Raw genomic sequence first — 7,102 nt, forward strand, 5'->3', positions numbered from 1 at the left:
TCACTCTCGTGCATCTAGGTCTCAAGCTTATGCTAACTAGGTCCATTTGATTAGTTTAACTCTCGCCCTCACTAATCAAACACAAATCAAAGATTAAGGGATCAACTTAATCTAGGCATTAGGTCCAAATCAACATAACAAAACCCTAATCCAAAACCCATTCTAATCACCTATTCAACAAAGAAGGCAATCATAACAACCCCTAGACTAGGGGTCTAGCTACTCATCACTAAGCAAACATTAAGCATCAAACAACAATTAATAAGCATAATAGAGAATATGATGATTACCTTAAATAGAGTGGGTATTAAAAGCATAACAAGATAATGAAGCTTCAATGAATTCTAAAACTTGTATTAAATGATATTTCCTTAAATAGCAAAATCTGGAAATAAACTTGAAGAACACCAAGAACATTCAATCTCTAACTATTTTAGGAGAGCAAAAGGAATTATCTAAAATTGATTCAAAATTTGTTTACAAAAGTGAATGATCCTTGACTTAAAAATATAATGTGACTTATATAGTCTGGACAAATAGGGAAATAAAAACATCCTAGTACAAAGGTGTTGGGCTAAAAGAGGAAGTGGGTCAATTAGAGCTCTTTCTTCAAAACAGATTTCGTCTTCAGCTTTTCCTCATGTCTTGGTCGAGAAGCTCATTTAAGTTGAGCTTCTCGATCGAGAAGCTCCTTTTGAAACCATTCGTCCAAAATGGTCCTTCATGTCTTGGTCGAGAAGTTCATGTCTTGGTCAAGACATGTGTTAAATTTCACATGTCTCTTTTGCTTCTCAGCTTCTCTTCCAAGACATGCTTTAAAACTTGACTTCTCTTCAACTTCTCGCTTTAGCTTCCGACTTTGATATATCTTTAATTCCTCACTCTTTTTAGCCCAAATAGTTCCGCAAACACTCCAAATCACCTGAAACGCCAACACACGTAATAAGGTATCGAAACACCTAGAAACACATGTCAAAATGCAATAAAGTGATGCAAAAACTATCTAAATACTAGGAGTATTCTACTCCTATCAGTCACCCCGACGGATTTCTCTGAAAATCATCATTGCACGCTTCAATTCCTTATCACTTTTTACCTGTCCGAAAAATAGATGTCTACAGTAGTGCATAATTCTATCAGGAATATCTTCTAAATAAGGCCAAAGGTAAAACTAAGTTTAAGGATAATCTTTCTACCTTTAAGAGGAACACAAGGCAAAATCCTTTTAAAAACCGATTTGCATGATTAGTGATTTTTTTATTTTAGGGTTAATTACATATAAACAATTATGACATTTGCATCAAATTTCTCAAAAAAAACATGATCTTTAAAATGTGTAAATTACAGACACCACTTTTAATTGTTTTTTCAAAAATAACATCGGCCATTTTTAGTAGCAATTTTTCTAACGTGCATGACACGTGGCAGGCCCATCGGATGTCCAAATCAGCAAAATTTCACCGGAAAATGTGCCCATGATGAAATTAAAAAGAAATGAGAGGTGGTGTTTGTGATTGACACGTTTTAAAGGTCATATTATCTTTGAAATTCGGTGCAAAGGTCATGATTTTATATGTAATTAACCCTCATTTTTATCCAGTTCTTGTAGTTCTTCTAGTTTTGTATTTTCTAGTTTTATTCGTTTAGGGCATGGTTTCATTCTATTTTTTAAGTCGTTTTGGTTTTTTTTCCTTTATGCCTTGAAATAATTTTTTTTATATACTTGACTTATGTAAAACGGGTTCTCTCCGCCATAAGTGAGCATTATTATAAAAATCGTGTTGTGGTCCCACACTTCCAAAAAATATTAAATATCATAAATCATTAAATAATTATTTTTATTTGTCTATTGAATTCGAATTTATTTGAGTCAAATTAGATAGTTCAGATTTCTTTCATATTCGAACTCAGACTTAATTATTTTTATCGACTTGCAAAAAAAAAATTATTTATTTATTTGGTGTTGTCTTTTTTATGTGATCGATTATTATAAAATAATATAGAGAGAGAAAGTTAGGAAATAAAGCGCTAGCGGTTAATGAAAAAAGTATATTCTTTATAATACATGGAATTAAATTATATGGTTTTTTTTATTGGTGAACGCCTTGGACAAACATTAAAAAAGTCTTAATTTAATTATAAATAATAGTTAATGGGCTAGAAAAAGAAAAATTAAAGATCAAAGACTAGTTAATCGGAATACGAAATACGAAATACGTATAGTTTAGGGACTTTAAAATGGACTTAATCACCGCAATTTTTCATACGAAAAAATTCATATTACAAATTCTGTTAAATAACGGAGACGGACATCCAAAAGATGACTCAATTGAACAAAAAATCATATTTCATGGACTACAAAAAGCAAAATTGAAGATCATAAATTAATTAATTAAAACACATATAATTAAAGGATCTAGTTGTAGATTTATCCTTCATTTTAACATAGGACAATAAAAAGAACAAATTATGAAAGGACCATCTTGTCCTCTACAAACAAAAGAAAATATTTGATGCCCTTAACCTTCCATCTCTCTCTCTTTTCTCTCTCCATGTGCCTCTGTCTTGTCCTTAAGTTGAAAAACATCCAAATCAAAACACTCCCCAATCTTTAGCCTGATCTCCTCTTTGCTACAAGACAGTGCCCACCTTCATTAATTTTCTTAATTTTACCAGATTAACCCTGCATATGTGGTGTCTAATGACTCAACAGCTTATTTTAGGGTTCTTTCAGGGCACAATATGAACTTAGATCCCTATATATATTTATTAGGAAATAAGATCGTTTATGCCCTTAAAATTTATCTTCAGGACCAAACAAATTTTCAACGTTCAGAAAGATTCGAATATGCTTCCAATGTCTTAAAAAGTTAACAACCAGACCCCCATTTTAACTTATAAATAAGACGTTGGGGGTCTGTTTGCTGAAATTGAGGGACCTGGTATTTATTTTTCAAGACGTTGAGAGCATATTTAAATCTTTTCGGACGTTGAGCTTTTATTAGACCTTACAGTCAAACCTTAAAAGTATAAATGATCCTTTTTTCTTTATTTTAGCATTAAATCCTTTGATTTTTATTTATCAAACTAAGTCTTTGTACTTATCATTTATTAAAACTGAGTTCTCGGCATTAATGTACATAAAAAGTTATCTAGGTTCGTTTTTATATTTTTATTCTATACGTACTATATTTTTATTCAATTATATTTTAATATGATTTGAAAGAAATTACAATTACTTAATCAAATTTACTAAATTGTAATTTAATATCTTAACATGTAAAATATAATTATTTTTATAATATATATTTATATATATGGTAAATTCATATAATATTCATATAAAATAAAAATGAATCATCTTTATTAATATTTATAATAGTTTAGTTGTATTAAATAGATTATTAAAATTGTTTCACCTGGGTTCAGTCTTAATTTTTTTAAAATGAAAATATGTATGATTTTTTTTCTAATATTAATGTCTAGAATGAATATTGTAACAATATATAGATAAATATAAATATATTTCAATATATATTAATTTATCATACTTTAAATAATAAAATAGTATATTTATTTAAATGTATCTATAAAATATTACTTCTATATATTGAATTTATCACAATTTTGTATTGTTTTAATTTTTATTAGAATTTCGAATCATAATAAAAAAATTCATTATCAATTATTTATCCATACATAAATATTATTATTTATCAAATATATAAGTACCTAATTAATAATTTAAAATTTTATTCGTTAGACTTAATTTAAACAAAATGAAAAGTATTTGATCCAATATAAAAAAATAGAATCACATTAAATATTTTAAAAAATTAAAGTACACAAACAAAAACAAAAATTATTTCTTCGAATTTACAACGCGTGAAACGCACAGACTTAATTTCTGTGACGAAGATTTTAATTGAACAAAAATATAGAAATTTAATGTCAAAAATAATATAAATACATTGATATACAATTTCATGATTTTTTTCTTTTACTAAGGGTAAATGATGATTTAAAACCCTATACTTATATTATAAAAAATATATTTATAAATCATAAGTAAAAATGAAATTTAATATTTATTCTAATTTGAAAAATTTAAAATAAATTATAATTGTTAAAAAAAAAATTATTACTTAAAATTATTTAACTGCATATATATATATATATATATATATATATATATATATATATATATATATATATATATATATATATATATATATATATATAAATCTAAACTTTAAATATTATGTATATAATATATGTTCAAATTTATAATGATTTATTAATTTAAAATGATAATTAAATTTACTATTAATTTTTGTATCTATTATTAAATGATTTATATTTGAAAAAGTTAATTAACTAATGAATATTTTAAAATTATTAATGAGATTTAATATTGAGAAAAAATAAAATTGTGAGTATTTTATTTAATAAATAAAAGTATGAAAAAGAAAAAAGATATTTAATTCAGAAGTAATTATAGCATGTGAAATATACTTGTTTATTTTTTGTGACAGAAGAATTGAATTTGAATAGAACTATAAATTTAGAAATCCAATTTTAATAAATACAAATCTGAAAATCTAATTTTCTATTTTAGCTTAAATACAGACATATACATGGTTTGGGCACATACAATACGATAATAATAGTCTCCCAATATATTCTCAAAAAAATAAAAAAAATAGTCTCCCAATATAAAAGATAAAAGTGAGCTCCTATTCTTTTCACTTGTATACATGTTTGGTCATTTTCATGAAAAGGAGTAAAGTCTTTTTTCCTATTTTTGCCATTAGATTTGTTTCTTTGTCATTTTTCAACTAAGTGGGCTCCTCATGCCATCATTTATTGGGCTATTTAAAAATTTACCTAAAATAAAAAAATAATAGAACTGCATACCTCAACAAAGAAAAATTAACAAAATTACTTTATAATTTTAGCTTTTTTATTATTTTACTCTCAGTGTCTATATATTTATAAATTTATTCTAGCTATATAACACTTTTTTCTCACACAATATGACATAACCTGACATAGTCTTCTTTTACTTTTTCTCTCTTTCTTTTTTTTTTCCTTTTCCTTTTCCAATTCAACTTTTAAAACTGTAACATTTATTTAATTTAGTAATAATTTTATACCTGTTTTATTTTTTTTATCTTGTATATTAAAGATAAATATACAGATTATGAATATTATCATAGCAATATCATAAAATATTATCATAACATTATCATAACGTACTTTATCACAACTATATCATAACTTTATCATACTATTATCATAAATCTTGTCATACTATTATTATAATCGCATAATGTTATGATACTGATATGATTACGTTATGATACAGACATGCTAATGCTAATGATACCGATATGATAATCAAACACTTTTCTTGACAGAAAATCGTTATTCTCTACAGTGTTATGATAATGATATGATAACGTCATAGTGATAACGATATGATAATCAGACGCTGTTTTTTGCAAAAAATCGTTTTTTCATCAAAAAATTGTTTTTAATGCAGATTTTCAGATCTTAAACTGAAAAGATTCAAGAAAAATTTTTTTAGATCTGAAAGTTAAAATAAATCGTAATAATCACCACAAGTTAAGAAAAAACTCGCTAAAATATGGAAGAACGGCGAATCGACGGTGGAGCGAATACGAAGCGAAAGCGGAGCAATGGCGGATCGTTGAAGGAACGACGGCGACATGATAAAGAAAAAAAAGAAAGAAGAAGAAAAAGAAAATGAAGAAGAAGAAAAAATAGAGAAGAAGAGAGAGAGAGAGAGAGAGGGGTAAATCTGAGAAAAAAGACATATACTTGTTAGAGTAAAATTAAAATACTTAAAGTAAAAAATAATAAAAAATAAGTATTATTATAATAAAAAAAGACTATAGAATAAAAAAATAAAAGGGTTTAATTATTTAAAAAACCCTCACCTTTAACTTTTTTTTCGTTTATACCCTGATTTAGAAAAATTGTCACATATACTCATGACCTTGTCTTTATGTTTCACCTCTACCCTCGAGGTATTAAATTTATCTCTTTTCATTTAAAAAAAAGTTTAAAATAGTCCTTCATTTTTAGTATATATTCTAATTACACGTCAATGTTATTTTTTTTTTTGATACAAGAGAAGAGGCAAGAGCCTAAAACAAATCAAGCATAGATATTTCTATCATAGGAAGTGCCATGCATATCATGCAAGATCCACGGCACCAAACTCGAAGGAATACTCTCATGAATATCTAGACCAATTAGATCTCCATGCCCTAAAGAAGCTAAATGATCTGCGGCATTATTTGCCTCTCTGAAGATATGACGAACTTGAACCTCCCACTCCCTCGCAATCAAGGCACGAATGGCATACAACATATTCGAATGTTGAGCAGCAATCCCCACCCCATTAATCTTCTCAACCACCGCTTTATTGTCAACCTCAAGAATGACTCTTCTACACCCCAAATTCCAGGCAAGCTGCAGCCCTTGATAGGCTCCCTTAAATTCTGCTCCCATGACAGAATCATGCCCAATGGTCATAGAGAAACTACCCAGCCAATTACCCAACTCGTTTCTCAATAACCCCCCTGCTCTAGCAATTCCTGTTCCCCTATCAAACGCACCATCGGTATTAATCTTGACCCAGTTGCACGGAGGGCAAGTCCAACCAACACTCACAATATACCTTTCCTTGTTCACTTTGTTAATTCCTCCTGGAATAGAGCTAGCCATTTTCATATATTTCACCTGGGCATTAATTTCAGCCAACACCTGCGCCACACTAACCTCCTCTTTCGCTATAACCGTCCGGTTCCTCCAAGACCAAACTTTCCACATGATAACCCCAAACATCTGAGCCCAGTTCTCAGTATAAGCCAATTTAAACGACCCAGACAGGTTCTCAACTAGCCAATCCTGAAAAGGCAAATTAAAAAAACGATTCCTATCATCCGGCTTGATGTAACTGAACCAGATAATCTTGGTAAACCAGCAGTCTCGCAACACATGACTACAATTTTCTTCAAAATCCACGCAACGGTCACAAAGATTGTTAGCTGCAATATGACGATTACATCGC

This window comes from Mercurialis annua, linkage group LG5, assembly GCF_937616625.2.
Source record: "Mercurialis annua linkage group LG5, ddMerAnnu1.2, whole genome shotgun sequence".
NCBI classification, from domain to species: domain Eukaryota; kingdom Viridiplantae; phylum Streptophyta; class Magnoliopsida; order Malpighiales; family Euphorbiaceae; genus Mercurialis; species Mercurialis annua.